The following is a 26,786-nucleotide window of genomic DNA, read 5'->3' as shown; positions in this document are numbered from 1 at the left end:
ATATATACTATAAAAGAAATCAAATCCTTGGCTAATGGGAAAAGGTAGTGGGTCTCACCCCCTTCTAGTTCATGTAATGGGCTGCCTCCTACATTTTTCTGGTCCACAAAAGTGGAATGTAATGGTGGGAATACCACATCAGGTAGGAGGTGGTGGCAAAAGCAGATAAAAAAACTATTTGAGGACAGGGAGAATTTTGGAGAGTTGTTTAAAATGGTGCTGATCCATTAAGGGTTCTTCCAAATATCCTGAAATGATAGAAGCAGTGTTCAGAGCTAGAAACCCAACTCATCAATCCTAGCAGTCAAGCTGAGGACCTCAGATGAGTTTACCTGTACTTCTAATAAGTTTACACAGTAGCATGAGATTTTTCAAAAACTAAGGCCATTTCCAGGGACAAGTACATCCAAAATCAGGACAAAAATAGATAATGTGTTCTAAAATTAGAAATATGTATCTAAAACTTGTACTTGAAAAGTTAAGTACAGCCCGTTTGCAAATGATAGTGGAGAAAACTGTTGTCAGCAGCATCAATTCATTAGTGAGCATCACTGAGATGTGGGTCTCTTCAAAGGACTGCAGTCTCCTTTGTGTGTTATTCTGTTTCCCTTCCAGTTCCATTCAGCCACAGGAGACTCTACCAGAATAGAGAGAACTCGGGGTAGGAGCTATTGGAGGATACATCCCACATCCCTTCCTATCCAACTCCCTCCTCTTCCTGGCAGGTTCTAGTTTGACACTGGTTGCATAGCTTTTTGTAGGGCCACAGCCCCTGTTGAGAGGTCCCTGTGGCATGACTGTCCTCAAAATGTCCATCCACTTGCCCCTCAAGTGGGATGTGACTACTTCCTACTGATGCAAGTCCTGGGGCAGGTTACCTTTCTAGCTTGATTCTTTTGATTGCACTGTTTTAATTTGCTAGGGATGCCATAACAAATGCCACAGACTGGGTGGCTTAACAGAATTTTTTTCCTCACAATTCTGGAGGCTGGAAGATCCAAAACCAAATCGGGCAGGGTTCAGTTTCTGGTGAGTCTCTCCCCTTGGGCTGCGGCCAGCCACCATCTGTGCTCATGTGACCTCTACTTTGGGCAAGGAGAATGGGGCTGGGGGCGCCAGATTGCTCTCTGGTGGCTCTTAAAAGAACACTTATCCTATAGGATCAGAGATCCTACATGGTGGGATCCTATGTGATCTCATTTAAGCTTAATTGCCTCCCTATAGACTCTATCTCCAAGTACAGTCACACTGGCAGCTGGGGCTTCAACTTATGGTCTGGGGGAGAATACAGACATCCCCTCCATAACATATGCCCAGGCCTCTATAAACAGTCTCTCCCTTAAACATTCTTTAATTAACTCATTTGAGGGTTTTATCTGCTTCATGACGGGGCACTGACCAATACATGTACAAGTGATAAAATGGTATCTGGATTAGATAGGTTAAAAAAATTAAGGGCTTTTGGGCCTCCCTGATGGCGCAAGGGGTTGAGCACCGCAGTGTGGGGCAGTCCGCGCCCTCTGCAGCACGAGTTTGATCCCTGGCCAGCCAGGGAGCAGCCCACATGGCGCAGCAGACCTTTTCTGACTCGCTGCTGCTCCCTTCAGTGTTGTGCTTCGGTCAGTCTGCCTGTTCTGTTCCCCACTCTGTCTCTGGTAAGTCCTCTCACCCCCTACATCTCTGGCCTGTACCCCAGCTCTTGTGTGCATAAATGAATAAATCTTTCAAAAAAATTTAAGGACCTTTTTTTCTGACATTTTCACATCATTAAAGTATTTGTCCTTATTTCTTTTTTTGTATAAACAGTGTAAGAATCAACTGCTTTCAAAACAATTGCTTCATTTTCCTCAGCTTTTTAAATATAAACTCTCTTAAAAATCTTAATTATAAAACATCCCCAAAAAGAATAAAAAGTTCAGAAAAAAAGAACAAAACGCCCCCAAAAGGAACAGTCATCACAATAGATGACTAATACCACTGAACAATAGATTCACCATCTAGGAGAAGCAGCCACAATGTCATTCTAGTTAACAACGTGCCAGTGCTTTTATAAAGCTCTCTGCAGCTTGAACAGTATTTTTATATAGGAAGATTCCCAACTGCCTCCTGAGTACAATTCTCCTTTTTTACTTTGGAAATACAGCTAGATCTGGTTTTTTGCTAAACATGTAGCCACTGAGCTAACAGACAGCAATTTCCAGCCTCCTTTCAATGAGGTATAAATATGTGACCAAGTTCTCTGAGATGTGAGGGAAGTGGAACATACAGAATGCTTTCTCAGGACAAGGCAGGAGCATCCTTTTCCCCTTCCTCTCTTTTCTGTTGTCTGGGATGTAGGAGGATGTCAGGAGCTTCATGTGAAGCAGTTAAGATTATGGAGCAGCCAGAGAGAAGCAGCCCAGGTCATGCATGACAGTGGACTCCTCGCCCCAGTCCAGGTGGCCAGTCTGCAGGCTCTGTGCATATGAGGGGAAAATCAATTTCTACCTGATTAAATCACTACTCACTTGTAGTTTCTTTAACTTTATAAAGCAAAAAATTCATTAACTAAATTATATAAAGCCAATCATAATCCTGAACTGTATACTTTCTGTGATCTAATTGTGAGCTCAATTATGATTTATATGAGGCAGGAGACCATAACTTTTTTCATCCCGGATCCTCACAGGGTCTGACAGAGAGAGTGGGCACTCAAAAAATATTTGTCTAATTAATTGATTAATATATCGCTGTATTTCTAATTAAATGAATGAATGAGAAGACAGCCATCTGAAAACCAAGATAATTACCCTCACCAGATACTTCATCTGCCAGAGCCACCCATTCTGTAGCACTGTGAGATGAGAAAGAAACTTCTCTGTTGTTTAAACCACTCATCTGTGGTATTCTGTTAGAGCAGACTGAGGCAACTAAGACAACACGAATGAATCTTATTTTGAGACTATTTATCCTATTAATAATAAGTTCCCTGAAAGTAGCTCCTCCCTCACCAACATCCATCTTTTCTAGTATTTAACTATCATATTGAAGTCATTAAACTGAATGCATTAAGTATTTAAACCTAAAGAAAAACTTTTTTTAAGATTATTATGTAACCCCCAAAAAAGAAAGACCGCATTGTAGGTACCTGGGCAGCCTCTGGATCCTCTGGGCTTGGCCCAGTTCTTGCTCTGATACTTAACAGCTGTGGATGGGAAAGTTCACTTCTCTCTGTAATATGTAAAATATAGAAAATATTAATATCTACCTTCTAGAACTTTTTAATAGGATTAGGTAGGTTGATGTTTTATTTTCTTTTAAAGATGTATTTATTTATGCATACAAGAACTGGGTACAGGCCAGAGGTGCGGAGAGTGAGGATTCACCAGAGACTAAGGTGGGGACACAGAACAGGCAGACTGACTAAAATACACTGCTAAGGGGAGCAGTGGGGGAATCAGGAGAGGTCTGCAGCACCATGTGGGTATCTCTCTGGTCAGGGATCGAACTCGTGCTGCAGTGGCTGTGGACAGCTTCATAGGTTGCGTCTTAACCCCTTGCACTACCAGGGAGGCCCCATATAATTTGATGTTTTAAAATTTTAATTTCTGACATTAGCAAACACTCAACAGATATTAGCTACTAGTAAATACATATGTGTGTGTGTCAATCCTCATTGCACATGGATTGCATATTTGTAAATTCCCCTATTCACAAGAATTCAGGTGTCCTTTTCTCAGGCTACTTTGTATTTCACATTATTGTGTGCTTTTTTCCCATGCTGACTGTGCTGTCTAAATGGCCCCCAAGCATAATGATGAAGTTCCTGGTGCAAGCACACCATGATGTGCCTTCCAGAAAAAATGCATACATAGATAAGCTTTAGTCAGGCATGAGTTATTGTGATGCAGGTCTTAAGTTCAATGTAGTTAAATCCATTGCATATTAGTGTATCTTTATATAGAAAAGCACATAAAACAAGGTTAAGTATTGATTGTTTGATGAAAATGTTGTGCCAGAGACTCATAGACAATATTTCCCTACATCATGGCAAAATGAGAATTGATTCTGTGTGTGTATATATGCTGTATGTGTGTGCCTGTGTGTACATGCACACGTGTGTACATATAGCAATAGAAATTTTTTCCCATAGATCTAATTTTTGACTCCTATCAATTTTTATATTTTGTTAAATGAGTTTTTAAAAAGAGAATAGGGTGCGCCTTTCCATGGGGAGAAACTTTTCTACCTGATCTAGATGGACACAGAGGCGTAATAACACAGAGGAAGAAACTGTAAAAGCCAAAATGGATTGTTAGGAAAAATAAAGATCAACAGGCTGTTGATTCAGAATAGTTGCTAGTGGACTAAAGTAACAAGCAGGAAAATGGACAAAAGTGGAATTTTTGTGTTGCTTTAAACTCTGTCAAGGTGCTGTACTGACATAGCACCCCTTGGGAAGTACTTAACCAGCATCATCTATACCTGGCACTGTAGTAAATAGAAGTTCGAGAATCGACAATGGAAAGGCACGGGATGGAGGTGGAATGAGCGGAGATAATCTCCAGAAGAGAGAAGGCAGAGCAGGATTATGGACTCAGACTTGCTATTATAGTTATGTTAAATAAACGTAATGAATCAGGAAGCTTTTCCCACAAAACTCAAAAGAGAATGTTGCTCATTAGCCTTAACTTCGGAACCAGCCCACCTAGGTCTCAACCCCATTTCCATGACTTAGGGGTCCTGGGAAAATCACTCAACCTTAGTTTCTTTATTGGTGTAGCCAGGAACTAATACCTACATCAGAATAGGGTTTATGCGTTAAGTGATGTAGTGTGTATATAGAAAATACCACACTGCTGGGCACACAGTAAATTCTCAGTAAGTGGGGGTGATTTAGGCCGTCCCCAGCTTTCTATGTCTCTTCAACAAACTCTTAGCTAACATGCAAACCAGGATATTATTTTAGCCAATATCTTAATATACTCTAATTTGAATAGACTCTAATTATTTGGTTTTATTTGAATAGACTTTGAATAGACTCTAATTATTTGGTTTTATTTCAATTATAATATATTAATATGTAATCCCTGTGCCTCTTACTATTATAGGAATGTGGTAAGGAGAACAAAAATAACATTTTTAAAATTTTAATGATAAGCATTTGGAAACCAGCTCAGAACACCTTCCTCTAAAGCACTTTGAGTAGAGCATAATTTTGTCATGGAAGCCAAGGGTGTTAGCAGAATGGATTGACATACATTTACTTGTTCATCCTTTTATTATGGAGTATTTGTCACTTATGGGGTGTTTGCCATGGGCGAGACCCTCTTGTGTGCACTGGAGAGTTAGCTATGAACCCAGCGACATGAGGCTGTCTGTGAGGAGGGAGAAACATAATACAACTCTGCAAACAACTGTACAATTATAAACATGATACACCTCACACCAGGGCTCACATGACCCAGCCCAAGCATTATCACCAAGAAAGAAGTCTGGGAAGTAGCTGGAAATTCCAGCAAATTAGTGAAAAGGAAAAACTTACTCTCCGTGATACACAAATTCCTGTCCTCTGTGAATTGCCACAGTCCTCAGGCCACAAAACAGTTCGTCACCTACCCTGAGGCCATTGTGGGTCCCTTTATTTCTGTGGGGTCCACATTTTCCAGCTCTTCCTCACCTACTTTTCCCCCACAAGATCCCATGATCCCTCTGGACAGTGGGAGAGTGGAATAAACAAATTAACACACACTTTAGCATTGAGAGGGAAAAGGTCAAGATCACCTTAGGATAGGAGTTTTTATTTCTGTGCTGAAGAAAAAGGACAGTGTTTAATGGAAGTGTTCAACAGGAAGAACTAACCAGTCTGGAAAATGGAGCAAGGACCCTAGGAAAATGATGTTTAAGTAAAAAATGGAAGGAAAAGGAGTAAGTTAGAGGGAATGAGAAGCCACTGTGAATGAGAGATTGAGCACAGTGTTGGAGGAACACAGAGAATGGGGTGGGTGTGGCCAGCATGGAGCAAGGAGAGAGATTTGGGGATGACATTGGACAGGCCTGCAGGTTTTTATTCCTCCAACAACAGGAAGCCTCTCAAGTATTTATTTTATATTTATGAATATAAATACTCTGTATTTTTTTAAAGATTTATTTATACAAGAACAAGGGTACAGGCCAGATGTGCGGGAGGATAAGAGAATTCACCAGAGACAGAGCGGGGAACAGAACAGGCACACTGATGAAACACACTGCTGAGGGGAGCAGCAGGCGAGACAGGAGAGGTCTGCCATGCCATGTGGGTATCTCTGCGGCCGGCCAGGGAGTGAACCAGCACTGTAGAAGCTGCGGAAAGCTTCACAGAGCTGCGCTCAATTTCCTGCACCATCAGGGAGGCCCCAGTCTTTGTATTTTTCAGATCAAATTTTATTAGTGTTTTTGGCCAGGCAATTTTTTTTTAATTTATTTTTTATTTTTATTTATTTATTTATTTATTCTATTTATTTATTTATACAAGCACTGGGTACAGTCAGAAGCACGGGAGGGTGAGAGAATTCACCAGAGCCAGAGCGGGGAGCAGAACAGGCAGAAGGACCGAAGTACACTGCTGAGGGGAGCAGCGGGCGGCAGGAGAGGTCTGCGCACCATGTGGGACCCTCCTCCAGTGGCCGGGGAGCAGCTGGGGATCGAACTGGCGCTGCAGAGGCTGTGGGCAGCTTCGCAACCCAACGCTCAACCCCTGCGCCACCAGGGAGGCCCGGTCACGCAATTTTTTAAAGCCAAGATCTACTATCTTTTATACTGAGCCTCTCTCATCCGCTATTAGGTTGGAATAAGAATGATCTGTATTCATTCTTTTCTTTTTTTTTTTTTTTGGTGGAACCCTCACCGGCGGCTGGGGAACAAACCGGTGCTGCAGAGGCTGCAGGCAGCCTCGCAGCCCAGCGCTCAACCACTGCACCACCATGGGAGGCCCTCATTCATTTTTTAAATTCACTTTTTTTCCTTTTATTGAGATGACATTGGTTTGTATCACTATATAGGTTTCAGGTACACAGTTTCTCACTTCAGCAACTGTAGATATCACACTACACCAAATGTCCAATCACTCCCCACCACCACCCAATGGGCCCCTCTACCCATACCCTGTCCTTCCTTCCCCATTGGTAACCACCATTCTGTTTTCAGAGTGTATGGGTTTATTTTGTTTTGTTTGTTTGATTGCTTTTTTTCCTTTATATTCCACATATGAGTATCTTATTTCACTTAGCATGATGCTAAATCCATCCATGATACCGCGAATGGCAAGATTTCATCTTTTTTATGACTGAGTAATGTTCCATTATATGTATGCCATATCTTCTTTATCCCTTTATCCCTAGTCTGGCACTTGGGTTGTTTCCTCATCTTAGCTGTTGTGAATAGTACTGCAGTGAACATGGGGATGCAGCTATCTTTTTGTAACATACTTTTCTTTCAAGGGGTGGAGAATCACATAGGAAAAGTGAATATATTCTACACCTACAGACAAACTTATACCATTTAAATAGCTGTACACTGCATGCTGAAACAATAACCCAACTAAGGTTGTTCTAGGAACTGTAGCATAACTACAGGTCCAAATGAAACCTTCTCGAAGAGCTATATTGTGAAACCTAAAATGAACTTGTGACTCAAGTTAGTTTTCAAACATTCAAATATACAAAATTTTATCTTCCTGTCTGCTTGTAACAAAGATTCTTTTTATCTGTGTTCACAGTGAATGTCTGTGTTCAGCAGGAAAGAAACCAGTCTCTCATACCATTCTTTTCCTAAACACCTGGCTGTTCAGTTTTAACAAGGCAACTGGTTTTCACCATAATTCAGCTATTTTTCCACTTGGCTGGGTCCCTCTGGACCTGAAAGTAAAATTCTATGTAACGTTAGCTTTCCTACTAACACTTTGTGGGGTTTTCCATCTACATCACACTAATTTATTGGTGATCCTGTGAATAATGTGAAAGGAGATTTCTTCCTCTGCTCTTTCTTTTCAATTCTAATCGATATACCGAGAGGCAATGTTTTTCAAATCTTTTTGTTTCTGTGTTTTATCTCAACCTGTATTTCATTGATGTCTAAGCACAGGTAGAACTCTTGACTCTGCTACTGGCTCCTTTCCCATTTTATTGTGTATTTGAAGTAACCATAAAGTGAAAGGCTTTTCCAAGTTCCCTTATTTATAGGATTAGGATAATGGTCGCCATTTACTTTTCAGACCAAGTCCAGTCAAATATAACTAACTAGACGTGGGTCATTCTACATTTGCAGTCACCCTTACAAATGCCACAGAAGCCCAGGGAAGGAATGAGCTCCAGATCAAACCACTAGGTTTCATATTTTATGTGCAGCAGTTTACCTGGTCCTTGCTGAAATCACTCCTAGATTGAGAGCAGATGGATCATAAACACCAGGTAAATAATTACTGGCTTTAGCCATTCTTCATTAAATAGAGAACTTAGACATTAACCACAAAGTTTTTCTATGTGGCTATAGAGGGAACAATATTATGTACTTTGAGATTTGGAAGAAAAGTGTTCTCCCTTACATCTAAGGACTATGGTACCAGACTAGAATATATGTAATTTGAGTTCAAGAAAGAAAAAAGAGAGTGATAATAAGCATGAGGAAATATTTGAAGACGTAAGTGTGGCAACTTTTCCAAATATTAGTGAAAGACTTTAAATCACAAATACCTGAATTTCAGAAAGCCCAAGCTAAATACATTTAAAACACAAATTCACATATCTGGACTCATAGTCAAGTTACTGTAAACCAAAGATTAAGAGACAATCTTGAAGTAATTAGAGGAAAAGATGACAGATAAGAATTATAGCTAACCACTTTTCAGAAAGTATGTAAGCCAGAAGACAATAGGCCATTCATTACAGTTTTTGTATCTTTATTGATTCTGAAATTGTCTCTACATTGGCTAGGAGAGTCAATTCCTTTTGACTTATGTATCCTTTTGACACAATCCTCATATTCTTTGGTAGATTCCATACTTTCATCACTAAATGATGTTTCAGGGCAAAAAAGGAAAAATATTGTCCTTAGACCCAAGTAAAGGGATCCTTGTCCTAAACCTGGTGGTGCTGAGGGTCCCACCTTGGCCCCAAGATCCCCTTGTTACAGGCAGGAGGGACACACCCACTCAGAGCTTGAGTTTTCCTTTCTGGACCTCATCTGCATCCGCAGACCACAGAATTCCTTCCACAGACATCCTCAGCCTGCTTCCAGATCTTCTTTGCCTAAGGGTGATCAACAAACAGCTGTGGACAAAGGGGTGTGGATGCAAATGAAGCCCCCTGCAGTGTGGGGCCGGCCTATAACGGGAGAAGCAGGAGACTGGCTCTCCCACACACCTTCCTGCTCTGGTAGGAAAGCCCAGGTTAGGGGAAAGAACATTGATCGCAATGTTTGCTAACTTCATGTGTAAGTTACAAACATCTACATGTATGATGTGTGGGCCTCTATTTATATTCTTGACCCAAAACTTGAAATGTGAGAAGTGGGTCTTCCTGTGAAAGAAAATCTTGAGTTCAGAACAACTGTTGACTAACGATAAAGTGGGAAACTTATTTTTCTCTAAACATAAATCACTAAGACTAATACAAAAGATGTGAGGCAGCTGGGGGAATGGCGCTCCACCATTTAGATCAAACAGTAGCTCCAGTCTCTTAAGTGGTGCTCTTTGTTCCTAAAGCATGGGGAGCCCATAGAACATTCTTCTCTGCCACAGGAATCCCCTGTGTACAGCAGCAGCTCCCAGGCTGCCAGCTGCTCTTCAGTCCCCTCTTGTAAGAATGCGCCTGAGGTTGAGATCTTGTCACCAAGTCGGAGCCAATATACACCTGTCCCTCTTGTCAGTCTCTTTCTGTGGAGTCTTTTTTGGGATTTAAAAACTAAAGCCATTAAAATGGCATTTGCCTTGATGCTAAACCAGCCATAGTCCTTGCATCCTAAGTCCCAGAATGATGGTGTTTCTTTAAAATTGTGATATTTAAATAAAGTAACAGCTGTGCAGTACTATGGACAGCCATAACACATAACCTTAGGTATTGTGCTCTTATTCAAATCATTGGGTCTGGGTTTTATATTTCAAGTAACCCCCCAAAAAAAATGATAAAAAGAGAGATGTACACAGTTATAAATTATACAAACTTCAGTAAATTAAGTCTATTTCTCATAAATTAAAAGTGAATATAAAATTACATATGTCATGAATATAGATTTTTTCTTCTAAAGTAGGAAAGAATACTTTGATATAATATGCACATTAGTGCACCATTATTTTAATATCTATTTTTTATCAAGTCACTAATAGGGGGAAATGATTTTGACATAGTAAAAGAAACACTTTAATTCTTGGGAAGAGAGGTACCATACAAGGATGTTTTACATAATCTTAAACCTTCTAAAAACAAAGTAAAGTCTTAAGGTAGAGTTCCTCTGGGGTCCAGAAGTTGTCACTGTGTGGTGGAGAATCATACTGGCTCCAGCACAGATCTTCATGCAGCCCCACTGCATAGCATGGAAGAGGGAAGTCAGGGATTTCACCCATCAAGGTTGGGGTACAGTGAACAAATCATTTGCAAATTTTTCACTACTTTCCTATTCCCCTGGCTCTGTAAAATAGCTATCTGGCCAAACCCTTTCAATGGAGAATTCGTGAAGTAAAGTTGACATCTATACTTCCTAGCACCACATGGCTCTTATTTAGGAACAAGAAGGGGATTATCAAGTTAGGTATTTTGTATGCTAACCTTAATCATTATCACACATAAGTGGGTTCCTTGAAGTGGATTCTCATGGCTCTTGACAATGCTCAAGCCACATAAAATGACAGTATACTATGTCACTGGAATAATTAAAATACAAGAGAACAACAAAAGCCAGTAGACTGAAGCAAGATACATCACACAAAGTAGCACAGATCTAATGTGACGCTGTGTGGTGGGGAGCACATACTTACAGCACTGTCATCCACAGTCTCCTCTAGATGAAAATCTTTAAAGATTGTGTCCAAATGACAGATTTTGACTGAACTAAAGTGAGTGACTGAGTAACAACATCTATCCAACTTGGATATACATAGATCTTTGGCTAGCAACCTTACCAAGTCTCATTTTTAAGAAAGAAAATATCTTGCTCTATTGGAGAAGCTGAAGTAGGTCGTCTTCTGGAAGAGATACATCTTTTGTTCCAGTGACACTGGGATCAGAAAGTAATCAACAAAAACAATTGCCATCTTTGACTTGATGTGGCCTGACTATTCCCAAAACAAAGCTTATCAATGACAAATTGGCTAAGTAAGTCCCTTTTCATTTCTCAATATTTCAATCTCAGAGAGTGACGCAAATGTCACAGGCTATGATTTTTCTAACTCCTTGATTTGTTTTTCCTCGAGCATGCCTCTGTTTCCTTTGGAGAGGAAGGAGCAGCTGGAAGCCAGCAGCTGAACCTTAGTCCTTTCCAGTTATTTCCTCTCAATTCACACTCCCCATTGCCTCCCATCCACGGTCTCCTTCGCCTTCTGCTCCATGAAGTTCTGACACATGCCGGGGAGCCAGGAAGAGCTTTGGAGTAAAGCTGAGGCTTAACAAAACCTAAACCTGTTACATCCCTTCCGAAATCAGAACATGTAACTCCACCTGGCAAGGAATCACATCTCTTTTAAATTCTACACTGTACCCAGGCACAATGTGAGCACTCAGTACCACACGTACGTGTTAAATACCTAGAGCTTAAACATTTGCTCACCATAACCTCCGTGTATGTTCAAATAATATGGGCTACTAAAATTTCACTACCCGTGTGCTTTTCTACCACCTCCACTGCACAGAAAGCTCATTCAAATTTAAGTCTTAGCAGCACTGGAACATGTTTATTTATAAGATTATTTTCCAGTTTGGATGGAGAGCCAATTTACACACTTTCAATAATTTCAATAAATAAATAGACTGTGTCCTTCCTATCACAGTCTTCATTGTAGGTCTATTATTACATACAGCAGGACTACTTTATTCCTGTGGACTGCACGTGGGTGTAATGTGTGAATTGACAAGAGATGTGGACACAGATAGCTGCCATTCATTAAATGCCACCTCTGTGCCAGGCAATGTACTAATCACTTTACTCCTTTAACGAATGTTTATTGAATACCTCTGATGCATCAGGCACTGGGGAGATGGGAACTAAAAGACAAACATGGGCCTAGTCCTCATGAAATTTATGGTCTAGTAGAGAAGACAAACATTTAAGAAAAACATTAGAGCAAGTCATCTAAGAGAGGTTCTGCCTCTATGACAAAGTAGTATTTAAGCAGGGAACTTAAAGTTTGTTTGAAAAAATGGGGCCAAATGGTGGCATCAGAGGAAATGGTATGTGAGACCTTATAGTGAATTTGAGGGTGAGAGAATGACTCAAGGGGAAGGAGGAGTTTGCTTATTGTGATGCTGCCAGGTGTGGAAGGGATTGTTAAGCACAGTAAAGACTTGGACTTTACCCTGAATACAATATGAATTCATTAAAATTTAAGCCAGGGCTGGTACCACAATCATATCTGCATTTTGTATGGAGAAAGGTAGGAGACATAGACCAGTTAGAAGTCATTGCAGGGACCAGACTGGCAATTACAATAACCTAGACCAAGATGTGAAAGTGGAGAAGAGGGCCGAAGGTAGTTGAGTACAGCGCTCTGAAGCTGTCCGCAGCCTCTGCAATGCAGGTTCAATCCCAGCTGGTGGGAGAGATACCCACATGGTGCAGCAGACCTCTCCTGTCTCAACCGCTGCTCCCCTCAGCAGTGTATTTCAGTCAGTCTGTCTGTTCTGTTACCTGCTCTGTCTCTGGTGAATCCTCTCACCCCCCCCCCTGCACATCTGGCCTGCACCCTGGTTCTTGTATGCATAAATAAAATAAATAAATCTTTTTAAAAAAAAAAGGAAGGTGGAAAAGAGAGAAGGGGGTGAATTCAGGACCTTGACATGGTAGTGTCATAAAAACTTGGGCACAGATTAAACTGTAGGGTATGTCACATTGGGGAGCTAGGTAAGAGAGGGGGATCAAGGCCTCAGAAATCAAGGTCTGATAGGTATAATTGTGGTAGATGGCCAAACCACTTATTCCATCAAAACCCAGTCAAAATTTTCCTTCATGTTGTATGTCACTTGTTAGTTCTCATTTGGGTGACACAGTCTCCTATGCTATCTATAATAAGGAAGACTCAAAGAATTTTTCTTTCATCTATACAAATAGATATAGATATAGATATGTACATACATATATATTTACTTTCTTTTAAGATAATCAATGACAAGCTGGGGAACACCAATATGAAGTTGCAGGCTTTGGATAACAGTTACAATTTCCTATTGATTACAGCATCCTGGTTATTTAAAGCTCTTTTTAATTATTGGGCAAGCACTATCTTCCTTTCACAGATAGAAAAAAAGACATATTTTATTAAAAGCCATTTTTTTCCTTGCCTTCTTCTGAACCTTTGGTTGAGGACATGAATAGAAATTAAGGCACAACTTCCAAATGAATCTGTTTCTTAACATTAGACTTCATCATTGAAATGGTCTTACTTGGTTTCTTGACAACTCCGGGTCCTAATGTTAGTTTGAATTATTACCAGAATCATATAAATATGTCAGTTTGAGAGTCCAATGAACAGACTCTTCCCCAGTATTTAATTGCTTAGCGATGATGCTCACAGCATCATAAAAGCTACAGTGGATGAGAAACCAACAGAGTCTACTTCAAAAACCTACCAAAATGTATTCTAGTAGCTTCTTGTCTGCTTCTAAAGCTTGAAAATCGTCACTGAACAAGCAGTAAGGGGTTGGCATGAAGGGAAATATTGGAAGTGGCCCTATAAAGCACACTTATTAATAGGACCAAGTGCCATTTCATCTGTGTGGGTGTGTGAGTCCTATAGGGCAATAGTAGAAGGAGAGAAGATACAGTCAAGGGTGACAGCAGGCAGATCAAAATTCCATTTTCTCTAAAACATACAAAAAGTCATTGTCAAGATTTGATGGTATCTGTTGACACTTCCAGTGACATCTTTATAAGAGTCAACTTCCCAGAACAGAGATCAAATGCCTGCCTTATGTGATAAGACACAGGTGCAGGGAGCACATGTGGTGAAATAGTTTACGAATAATTCCTCCAAGTAGTGCAATGCTGATTCTTCAGCTATTTACTGCAGAAACAAAAAAGAATTAAAATTTAGGATGTCATCCAAATGGCACACACGCAAGAAAAACAAACCAAGCTGACAAATTGAAGAGTTGTTCCAAGAGGACCATATATAAAAATAGAGTGTCGAAGAAATGGACTAAATGGGCAGAGGTGGATATTGTTTGCAGCTGACCATGGAGAATAATATGGAATTAGCACGTCCAAATATCTAGCAGAAATGTACACACATACAAATAACTGTGGGCTTGATTGCTCTGAAACTCTGAAGAACTAAACTTGTTCTTGCTTCACCTACTTTTTAACAAAAGTGTTTACCTTTGTGTTCTTATATGATTCGTTTAAAAATGTGAAAAGGTATTAATTATTCTGGGAACTAACTCACAGAAGATTGTACCTGGTGGTATGATGTGTATAGAGAAGAGCAGAAGCCAGCTAAGTGGTATCCAAAGCGCAGGTCTTTGTCCTCAGCGACAGAGTGAGAGAGGTTCACAGACCTGCTTCCCTTAGGGATGCCACAGAACCCATTCTCTTCTCTGAAAATTTGACATAGGCATCTCCTTTCCCAGGCAAGTACTTTAAGTCATATCCCACCGCAAACCACACTTCCAAAATCCTGTTAACATGGATGAATGAGTTTACTAGTTTAGCTCAGTCTCACTTCAGTGGGGGCAGAAAAGGTCCTATCAGCTACTTCAACAGGAGAAACAGAGGGATGAGTCGAGGGAAAGCTGGAGAGGAGGAGAGGAGAGAGGAAGAGGAGTATGGACTAGGGAGATAGAAAGGACAAAAATAAAAAGATCCACAACTCTAAAGAAACAAAACAAAGGAACAGACAAATGCAAGCCCCAAAATATCCTTGGACTCTGACAGAACTGAGGTTACCAAAGTGAGGCAGGAGGAGGGGGGTCCACTGGGCTGCAGTGGAGAATTATTGTGCCTTTTTTTTAAAGATGTATTTATTCATGCATACAAGAACCGGGGTACAGGCCAGATGCGCAGGAGGGTGAGAGGATTCACCAGAGGCAGAGTGGGGAACAGAACAGACAGACTGACTGAAATACACTGCTGAGGGGAGCAGCGGGCGAGACAGGAGAGGTCTGCTGCACTAAGTGGGATTCTCACCGGCCACCCGGAATCGAACCCTTGCTGCAGAGGCTGCGGACAGCTTCACAACGCTGCGCTCAACAGCCTACGCCACCAGGGGAGGACTTATTCTGCTTTTTAAAACTCTTCTCTGTCCCATTTCCTTCATCAGTATCACAGGACTATGCCATTATACAGCTGTGACTATATAGTATAATTTTATCGACATAACACATAGTGCTCAAAAAATTTCATGTGTACCATTGCTCAGATGTGGTGCTGGAGGCCATGAGATGGCAAATGTGAGGAAATAAGCTATGTGTCAAGGAAAATGAGGTGGAAAGCAGGGAGTCTGCTGTGTCATGTCCAGGAGTCCCTGCTCCAGCCCTACACCACCAGCCTCCAGAATTTCAGTTACATGAAGACTCCAGACCCCATTTGGGCTAAGTCACTAAGGCAGAATTCCTGTTCCGCCGAGCTCCTGTTCCGTGCAGCAAGACATATAGAAGCTGGAGAGCTGCCAGTCTCCAGAGCAGCCCTAGGCACTAGCTACTCCCCGCCTCTCCTCCACTTGCTAAGCGGTCTCTCCCATGCATTTCTCTCTCTCCATGTTCCCTTCTCTAATGTCCTCCTTCCTTATCAGATCACTGTACCTATACTCTAAGTCAAGACTTCTACGTACTAGTAATTGTTGCTACCTCCTAACTTTACCCACAACCCACCTAGGCCTCTCCAGCATACCTGTCATCAGTTTTGACTTTCAGTTCCTACACTAACTTTCTCATCCCATCTTACTCCAAATTCTGGAGAGGACTGTGATGTCCTGTTCTGTTTGGGTCAAGATCAGCCTGTTGACTGGCGGTCCCTGGGTCTGGTACTGTAACCATTCTATGATTTGGAGGATGGATGGATTTAGGAACATGGCTGCACACCAAAGCCAGTTAAAGACTCATTTCAAATTATTCACATGTTAGAAAATATAACCCAATAAACTATATCTGGAAAATCCTGTCTCAAGTCCTAATCCCAGTTCTTTGATTAACCTACTATGTGACAGCTTGAAGATCTCTCTGTGCCTTTCTTCATCTGTAAAAATAAGGAACTCATATCTGTTACCTCTTGAGGTTGCAGAGAGGAACAATAAAATTGATTTGCAAAGTGTTTTACTGCCATAAAGTGCTTTGTTGAAAATGGCCGGTATTTAAATAGCCTGATTTGTTGCAGTTTGTAATAAAGAAAGGTATTTTTAAAAAGTATCTTAAATAAATACATGTTAATTTCAGTTTCCTTTCTATTGTCACTTTTGTGAAAGTCATTAGAATCAAGGAAGAATAGTATGAGATGATGCTAATGAAAGTCTTCCATCACACAGAATTCTTCCTCGCACAAAAGATAAAATTGTAGTCCTCTAGCCTTAGTTTACCTTCTCAGAATCCATTTAACAGGCATGTCTGCACAGCTGAGTCCTGGGCTTTATGCTTAAACCTGTAGAATCAGAGTCATTGGGTGGAGCCGAAACTGACTTGCAAGGGTCGTTTCTCCCTTCTCTTCCTGTAACTGAGGGGTTAATACAATGAAGGGAGGATCACCTGAAAGTTTCCACCATTGCCAACCTCTTTTCTGCATTGTTTTCAGACAGAATATTCAGGAACAACTGTTTTTCCACAGCAGATCCTCAGACCCCATTAGGAGAACAGAGAAGCAGGAGTAGGTGGAGACAGAGAATAAAGATGTGTTTTCAAGTTTTCTTCCCTCCCAGGGACTAAACCCTCTGGGCCCTGGGGATTGATCACTCCAGAATCTGTGAGTCAAGTTGTCCCACTGGAAAAAAAAAAGGCACAGGGGGATTTTTGTACCTATGCCTGTTAGCTATTGGTGGGACTTGGAAGTGGGGCAGTGATATTAATTCTCTGGTATATCCAGCCTGTCCACACTGCCAGAGCAAACCTTCCAGCCATGAGAATTTGACCATAGTGGTTTTTGTGAGTTGTCAGGTGAAGGAGAAATGGGCCTAGAATTGACTGGTTCTTACATATTCTCTTCCACCATATGGACTTGCATGAGAATTCACTGCCTCCAGAATTTCAGAAATACAGGAGCAAGTACAACTCTACTTGTCTCCTTCATTCTGTGGCCCTCAACACCCGTATCAATACTCACAATCCAGCTCCCCCAGAAATATTAGTGGCAGTATAGCCAACAAACACCAGGGCCCCATTACAAAATCCAGAAATAAAAAATCAAAATCATTATAACAATTGCCAGACCGTAGTGCAGTGTTCTGCTTACTCGAGCCACTCAAACTTAATACCCCACACACCCATACAATGAACTCATTGAGAGAAAGCCCCCGTAGTTCTTTAATCTTTCATGTGTAGAAGAGAATTGAGCAGGTAGTCAGCACTGGGTATTTTGGAGTGAATTGAGAAGTCTAGTTTGCAATTGTGGAATCAAAGGCTAGCGTCAACATTCCAGCCAGGCTGTTGTGGCCTTTTTTTCAAAGATTTATTTTATTTATTTATGCATATAAGAACAGAGGTGTGTTGTGGGGGGGGTGAGAGGATTCACCAGAGACCAAGTGGGAAGCAGAACAGGAGGATCTACTGAGATAGATCCACTGCTGAGGGGAGCAGCGGGAGAGACAGGAAAGGTCTGCTGAGCCATGTGGGCAAGCTCCCTGGCCGGTGATCGAACTCATGCCTCAGTGACTAGTGATAGCTTTATAGCACTGAGACATTAACCCCTCCACCAGGGAGGCCTCTGTTGCAACCTTTTAATCCCAAAGCAGAGAATGTCTACTGCAGATAGAGGGCTGGGAGGACTGGCTACTTGGATAAAATTGGGAACTTCATTTCTGATACTTGAGAACATTGCTTCCTCTCAACCAAAGCAGCATTGCGTCCTTCAGGAATTAGGACTTGTAGGAAGAGAGAGAGAGAGAGAGAAAAGCACTGGGAAGACCTTTATTTCCCAACACCAGATAGCATGTATTTGTAGTGTTCTGCTCACTGGAGTGACACACCTATTACCACAGCACCCACTACACTGTAGGGGGTGGAGGTGATTTTTGTTTTCTCGGTTGTATTTACAGGTTTCTATTTGTTTGTATTTTCTCTGGTTCTCTCATTAAATCGTAAACTCTCCCAAGAGTTTAAGATTTTAATATGTGTCTTCTGCTTTAGCAATTCTCCAAAGTACCTGGTAGAGAGCTTGGCACAGAGAAGGTCGTCAATAAACCACCACTAATGGATAGAATTGCGCTGGAACAGCCCTGAGCATATTTGCAAGAATTGCTTGAGACCTTGAAAGTAGTCAGTGTCTGAGACCTGGAAATAGGTCACTCAGGCCCCCTCAGTTCCTCTGGGAATGATTCAACTTTTCAAACTTTATTTCTACTAAGTTTGTTTTGCTTAAAGTCATCTCCAAAAGCAACTAAACAAATGATGCCCTTAATCTTTCCCTGTTCTAGTATAGAATAAGCTCTGGTATAGAATAAATCATAGCTGAAAGGTAGGCTCAAGGCTTAGTCGTAGATGGCCTAAGAGCCTTCGTGTTAAAGGTAGACAGTGACACTCAAGCTGAGACAAATATAACTGTATTCTGTGAAAGTCTATTAGCATGAGGAAGATTTCAGTGGAGATTTCGGCACTGAAACTCCTGAAATTTTTTGCCGTGTCAGCCCTTTTTTTTTTGTTATGATGAATAAAATCAAAAGCAAATGTGTGGAGTTAACTAAAAATTAGGCATTCTAACTCCACGAGAAGAACTCCTGCCCTACGATTTGATAGGATCAGGCGTTAGGAGGAAGGAGGAAGGATTCAATTTTCAGCAGCTCTGCTCTGTCCCTGCAGCCGGCCATGTGCTCCAGTTTGGCCTTGATCTGCAGCCAGCGCTGTTTACTGTGTGACAGACAGCTGTTGCGCCCGGCTCTCCGCCATCACTCTCCAGTGCACACACCAGCCTGCCCCTGTGAGCCAGGGACTGGGGGAGCCCACAGCCCACCCTGTGTGCTAGTCTCTGTCTGGAAGGCTCAACATCAGTCCAGTACTGATCATCAAAGGGCCTCCCAAGAGACAGGCAGAATGGAAAATTCTCATTGACTTAAGACTACCAAGAAATGAAGCTTGCAATAGGCCGCCAACAATCGACTTGTCCTTTTTATCATATTCGGTTCTATTTTCAGCTTTGACAGTTCGCCCTTCACCTGCTGGACTCATTTTGAAATAGAGGCAGCGGGAGAGGGAAGCTCAGAGCAGTTTCATCATTGAGAGCTCCCTGCTTGAGCCCACAAGTCATACCCAGAGACTAAAGTGCTGCTGTGCCCAACACATGACAGCCCTTTGTGAAAATTCTAGTCCTCATTACCAGGCTCTTCAGTCTCACCACCATATTTTTATTTAATATTTTAAATGTTTTTCACAAAATAATTTAGTGCAGTATAGAATATGAGTGTCTGTGTGTGTATTCTTTCCTGATATGTGTGTATATATGTGTAGGGGTGTGGGGGTGTTATTTTTCAGCATGTGTGTGTGTGTATATACCATTAGAACAAAGAACCAAATGGATGCAATAAAAGCAATATTTTTTACACTGTATTTTTTAATACAGTGTTCTAGTTGCTTTCATTTTATATTTTCTATTTCTGAATAGCAATGATTAATATGAAGTGGAAGCATTGTGAAGCCCAAAATTCAAAAACTCACCTTTTTCTTTAGCATGACTTATTTTATCTATTTCATTGACAAAGAGCCTGGTTGACCACCTATTCATGGTAGAGGCTGTGCAACCGAAGATGGACGGGTCATCTCCCAAATTAGCAGTTAATTCTGTGATGTTCGCAGCTGGGCAAATTCCTTTCAAAGTTTGTTTCCAAGAAAAATGTCAAATTCAAAAGTAGCTGATGCCTACAGATAACTGCTGTACGCTTGGCAGCCTTTCTGTTCAAGCAGAAAGAGCAAGGAGGAGCGTGTTGGAGGGATCTGTAATCAGAGCATCCTGCCAACTTCACATTCACAAGACTGTCCTTACATGTTAAAGTGGCAGTTTCCATTATAGACTCATTTTCAGACCTTTGTAATCCATGCCTAACTTGGCATTACTAACTTTTACCAGAGAAGAAATAACTAACTTTATTTCTTGGTAGTGTTATCCATGAGAATTTTCTTTCCTGCCTGTCTCCTGGGAGGCCCTTTGATGATAAGTCCTGGTCTAATGTTGAGCCTACCAGCCAGAGACTAGCGCTCAGGAGGGGTTGCTGATTCCTCCACAAGAGCCTGGCTCACAGGGGCAGGTGTGGTGTGTGTGCTGCAGAGTGATGGCAGAAAGACTGTGAAAGACAATGAAATTTATCTTACCAATTTGCTTTCAGGATAAGAAAACTAGTAGAAAAAGCATAGCAGTGATTGAAAATTTCAAGATATCTCTTTACCATATCTGACTTCATTCATGGCATTGGACACGGGTCATATTTTCAATTAGGAAAGGAATACATAATTCCAGTCTACCTGTTCTGTTCCCCACTCTGTCTCTGGTGAATCCTCTCACCCTCCCACCTCTGGCCTATACCCCAGTTCTTGTATGCATAAATAAATCTTTTAAAATAAAATAAAACCTGGGGCAGCTATGAAGAAGTTTTTGGAACTTGGTTTTTTTTTTCCTTAATGCAACCAACGCTCCAGTAAAGTGGTACAAGGGAGAATGGTACTGTGGCTAACTGATAGCCCCAAACCTCTCTTAAAGCAAAGCAAGTTTAAGAGATAATAGTGTTTATGACACTCTCGAATTATTTTTAGCACCAGCTGGTTAGATCAGCTTCCTCTCTTTGAGATGATGCTTCAGTACCTACTTGTACACAGGGCGTGGGCAATTATCCAGCTGAAAATAATTGCTACAACTGATTGAGCACTTATAGTGTCAGAGCCTTTAAAATACATTTGCTGACATCCCCAAGAGTAAGCACTTATAGTATAAAAGAGTCCAATAATAGATATTATTGCTTGTACTACAGAGATGAGGGCTCTAACATGCACCAAGATTCTTTAACTGACCTAAGCATACTAGTAACATTGACTGCCCCCGAATTTGAAAGTCTGAAGCTGCTACAGAACATTAAAACCCATCATCTTCCCCCTACTGCCTTTCAGGCACTTCTCCCTCTTGAAGGGAAATTTCTATATAAAATGTGTTTTGTCATCAATTCCAAAGAACACCTGCACCCCTATGTTTATAGCAGCTCTATTCACAATAGCTAAGCTTTGGAAACAGCCCAAATGCCCAAAAATAGATGACTGGATCAAGAAGATGTGGTACATATATACCATGGAATATTACTTAGCATTCAAAAAACATAAACACATGCCATTTGCAGCAACATGGATGGCGCTGGAAGGGATCATGCTCAGCGAAATAAGCCAGAAAGAAAAAGAAAAATACCCGATGGTCTCACTCATAGCAGGAATCTAGAAAACTTAAATAAGGGACCAGGAAAATGAATAACTATAAGAAAGTGAAAATCAAAATCAACAAAAAACTATGAACCAGAGACACTTTTTGGGGGTGGGGGGTGGGAGGGGAGGGATTGGGGTCAGAATGGGGGGGTTGCAAGTGTATGGGGAATATAAAAATAAAATTTGTTATTTAAAAAAAATAATAAAATGTGTTTTGTCACTTAATGAGAGAAATTGGGTCTACATTTCATGGGAGGATTTGTTCTTCAATTACTACAATTATTGGAGACTTCTATTTCTACTTAGAAACAGTAATCAAAATGTAAAAATCTAAATATCAGAAATTTAACATCAGCTGTTTTTTTCACTATGGAAGCATTTCTACTGACAGAATGAGAGTTTTCAGGTAGCAAATAGCTGTTAATTTTATTAATGCTTTTTAGGCAGCAGCCCATAAAGTGAGACCTTTCCTGGTAAACTTCATTTGTTTTGCTTAAATAATGAGATGAATCAAATACATTGAACATCAGATGACCAAATCACCAAAGGGATTAAAGGTGACAAGACAGTCCGTGATAGTTTTGATCACTTGAGGCAGAATAGAAAAGATCACTGGGCAAGGAGTTGAGATTCTATAAGATCTAATCTTGGCTTTCAATTTCTTTATTTTTTTAAATTAAATTTTTTTTCCCAACACCATCCACGATAGCCCTTTGACCATGCTCCCTCCACATTCCCTCTTAACTCAGAAACATCACTTTGTTTATTAGTATCCACTAGTTTTTACAAGTATTTAACTTCTTCAAATCGGCTGATGTGTAAATGTCCGATATTTGTTGCTGTTATTCTGATGCTTTACTACACCTCATTGCCTCAACCTCCCTCCATTTTTGCTCTAAATGGCAACATTTTGTCTTCCCTTGTGACTGAATAGTATTCCATTGTGTGGATAGACCACCTCATCTTGATCAGTCCTCTCTCGGTGGGTACTTAAGTTCCCATATCCTAGCTATTGGAAATAATGCTGCAGGTAACATTTTAGGGAATATAATTTCTGAGTTGATGGTTCTCAGGTTGAAGTCCAAAAGTATTTCCATTTTCAGTTCTATAAGATGAATGAATCTAGATCACTTTCCACAGTGCCTGCATCTGTTGACATTCCCACCAGCAGTGTAATGGGGTTCCTCCTTCTGCAGTCCTCTCCAGCACGTGTTGTTGAGTCTTTTCAATACGTTCCATTCTCATGGGCATGAGATGATACCTCATTGTGGTTTTGACTTGTATCTCCCTTATCAACAGCAATGATGAACATTTTTCCAAGTATCTATTGCCATCTGAGAATCCTCCTTATTGAATTGTCTGTTCAGATTTGCTTTCCATTTATCAATTGGATTAATTGGGAGTTTTTTTATTGTTAAATTGGCTATTAACATTTGGCTATTAACCCCTTGTTGGTTGTGCAATGTGTATTTTCTCCCATTCAGTAGTATGTCTTTTTAATCTGCTTATATTTTCTTTCAATGTTTAAAAGCTTTTTAATTTGAGGTAACCACATTGATTTTTGCTTTTATTTCCCTTGTCATCAGAGTCAAGTCTCCAAAAACATCTTTGTCATTGACAGCAACCAAAGTTAAATTTCTTAAGCTCAGTAAATCTAGAATTCTTGTTCGGTAAAAAGCACTAAATAATATCTAACTCCGCTCAGCTATAAATTTCTATGATATATTCAACAGACCTCCTCACTATATAGGAGTCTTGGTTAGAGACCACCTTTGAACACTACTATTTTAAAAAAAAAATGATGTCAAGAATTCATCACTGACACTTTGATTATATCCACATGTTCCAACATGTTGCATTGTCAGCTTAAATCAATGCAAGTTCTCTCTCAGGTTGTAGTCTATCCAGGGTTAGGAAGGCAGAATGGAAACCACTTCAAAGTTAGTAAGTTCACTGTCAAGTCTCTCTGTGGCCACTGCTGCCTCTCCATTTCCCACAAACCCACCAGTTAAAAATATATTGGTTTCATAATTGAAGGACATTCTATAAAACACCTAATTTGTATCCTTCAAAAATGCCAAGGTCAAAGAAAGGAGGAAGAAGTTGTTGCAGACTGAAGGAACCTAAACAGATTTATCATTAAATGTTGTGTGGTTTCAGGGGTTAGATCCCAGATAAGGGAGAAAATATAGATACCATTGAAATAATTGCTAAGTTTGAATATGGACTATAGATTAGGTAATAGTATTAAATCAATGATAAATTTCCTGAGCTTAGGACTCCACTTACATTATGTAAAAGAATTCTTTGTGCTTTTAGCAAATACATACTGAAGCATTTAGAAGTAAAGGGGCATGATATATCAAATATACCCTCAAATGAGTCAAAGGAAAAGAATATGAATGTGTGTATTTATATTATAGAGAGAATATCTCTCTAGACATATATGTCTTCATACATATATGTGTGTATATAAATATAGAGATTATTAAAACAGATGGGTACAGGGCCTCCCCGGTGGCGCAGTGGTTGAGCGCTGGGTTGCGAAGCTGCCCACTGCCTCTGCAGTGCCGGTTCGATCCCCGGCTGCTCCCCGGCCACCGGAGGAGGGTCCCACATGGTGTGCAGACCTCTCCTGCCGCCCGCTGCTCCCCTCAGCAATGTGCTTCGGTCCTTCTGCCTGCTCTGCCCCCCGCTCTGGCTCTGGTGAATTCTCTCACCCTCCCGCGCTTCTGACTGTACCCAGTGCTTGTATAAATAAATAAAAATAAATCTTTAAAAAAAAAAATGTTTCTTTAAAAAAAAAATAAAAAAAAAAATAAAACAGATGGGTACAAGCTATTAGTAAATCTGAGCAATAGGTATATTAGAATTCCTCACACTATTCTTACAGCTTTTCTGTAACTTTGAATTCATTTATTTATTCATTATTTATTTATTTACTTATTTATTTTAGGAGAGAACATGGATGCAGTCCCCCACTACCACAAACTACACACTCGAGTTTCCCACATTTGGGGGAAATCACAGAGGTTAGCACATCTGGAATGCAATGGATGAGCCTTGCCCTGGGAAAGCCATCTTCATTATCATGGTTTCTCTCCTACCAGGTAAGTGTGGAATTTATTTTAAAACAAAGTTACAGAAAGATGGAGATAATAGCTGAATATAATTTTTGCTGTATTGTTCTTTGAATTTGGTGAGCGATAAAAATTGTTTGCCCCTTTATAGTCAATGCAAACGTGGTTGTGATTTCTTTTATTTTCTGTTCCCTGAGGCAAGACACCTGGATGACTCTTCTGGAAGACATTGTGGTGTGGTGCTAACAGGGAAGTGCTGGGATCATAGTTACTTAGTTCTGAATCTCTCTATGCCTTAGTTTCCACATTTGTGAAACAGACATAAATAAATAGTACCTGATTCATAAAGTTGTAGTAAGGATCCAATGAGATAAATCTAGTAAAACACTTAGAAAATAATTGAAAGAAGGGTCTTGAGAAGATAATTGTACATTTAATCATATTAGTCACATTATTCACAATCACCCAAATGGAGAAGCAACCCAGCTGTCCCCCGATGGAGGAATGTGGTAAACAAGGTATGCACTTACAATGGAATAGGATTCACTCTTTTGTTTGTTCTGTTCTAATCCCATATTTTTAATTTCCTTTTTTTTTAAGTTAGCCAGAGCTAACGCAACACATAGGTTCGCAACTCTTCAGATGGAAGTCACTATACCACACTCACCACCAAAGCACTCATAATTCTCCACCATAAGCCACTGGGCTCCTCCTTCCCTCCCCCATTACTCCTCACCTGCTGCTCTTCACACCTGCTACAACATGGGTGAACTTTGAAGACATTCTGTAAGTGAAATAAGCCAGTTCTAAAAAAGACAAATTCTGTGTGCTTTCAATCATAAGCACTATCAAGCGTGGTCAGACTCATAGAACGTGCTTGCCAGGAGCCAGGGAGGAGCCATGCAGAGCTCTTGTTCAAGGGTTCTAGAGTTTCAGTTGTGCAAGATGGAAAAGTTCTGGAGATGTGCATATATTTAGCTTATTGAACTGGCCTCAGAAATGTTCAAGGTGGTAAATATTGTTAAATGCATTTTACCATAGTGAAACAATAGGGAAAAATAATGGAAAATAGTCTTTTTAGTAAGATATTTTATTTTACCTTAAAGACACACTTGGAAAAATGCATGACCTATAGCACTTCAATAGTCTTTGCTTTTTCTCTTTAAATTTTCTGATTCAGAATGAGGTTTTTTTAATATGTTCTGTGATCTCATATAGATATCTCATTGATATAGAAACAGTTCTCTGAATTCAAGTGGAAACAAGCAATTGACATTTTCCTAGGGTAGTTCAGGGGCCCCTGGGTGGGATAAACCCTGTGAGGAAGGAAGTGCCTGGAATCAGATATCCAAGCAGGGATCAGGAGCACAAGTGGTCCGCTCTCTGTGGGGTGGCACTAAAAAAGCTGGCAGACGACCAGCTTGCTGTTTATGTAATTGAAGGAGAGCTACAACAGATTCTGGTTCTTGGTCCAGCAGTGGGTCACTGTAAACTCTCTACAGGCCATAAAAGGAGACTAAGAGGTGGCCTATTCAAGCACACGAGGAATAAATAATGTCCATCAGACCTATGGCATTCGAAGCTTCCATCACTCTGACAGCAGGAAATCGCTGGGCGCTGCAGAGTAACTGAGTGATGGAATATGACACAAAGTTGAGGGAGCACAATAAAGTCATCTCATCTTTGAGGACGTGGCTATAAATTCCCAGTACCTTGGAATAAACTTAACAAGAACTATGCAGAGCCAACATAAAGAAAAATACAATATTTTACTGGGGAAGATGAAAGTGGTCCTAAATAAATAGGATAAAATGTCATGATCTCAAACAAGGATTCATGCTGTATGTTTTCAGATCTTCTAGATTTCATTGATAAATACAATGTAATTCCATGGAAAGTAACAATTCAAAAATTATGTAACAAAAGAATTAAGAATGGAATGAAAACTCTCAAG

General features: G+C 40.5%; 1 long non-coding RNA gene and 1 other non-coding gene across 2 annotated transcripts in view; one reads left to right on the top strand and one right to left on the bottom strand.

Moving 5' to 3' along the window:
* LOC119243636 (uncharacterized) overlaps window positions 1-26,786 on the top strand; it is a 71,294-nt gene that overhangs the window by 21,733 nt on the left and 22,775 nt on the right. The window contains exon 5 of the long non-coding RNA XR_008551554.1: window positions 24,709-24,862. This is a non-coding gene — a long non-coding RNA (uncharacterized LOC119243636). The remainder of the gene's footprint in view (window positions 1-24,708; window positions 24,863-26,786) is intronic.
* LOC119243844 (U1 spliceosomal RNA) lies at window positions 24,706-24,870 on the bottom strand. Its single transcript, XR_005124846.1, has one exon. It is a non-coding gene; the product is annotated as a U1 spliceosomal RNA (small nuclear RNA).

This window comes from Talpa occidentalis, unplaced genomic scaffold (genome assembly GCF_014898055.3).
Source record: "Talpa occidentalis isolate TD23 unplaced genomic scaffold, MPIMG_talOcc4v2.1 talOcc4.13, whole genome shotgun sequence".
Lineage (NCBI taxonomy): Eukaryota > Metazoa > Chordata > Mammalia > Eulipotyphla > Talpidae > Talpa > Talpa occidentalis.
Note: the sequence above shows the minus strand (reverse complement) of the source record. Positions and strands in the feature narration are given on the sequence as shown.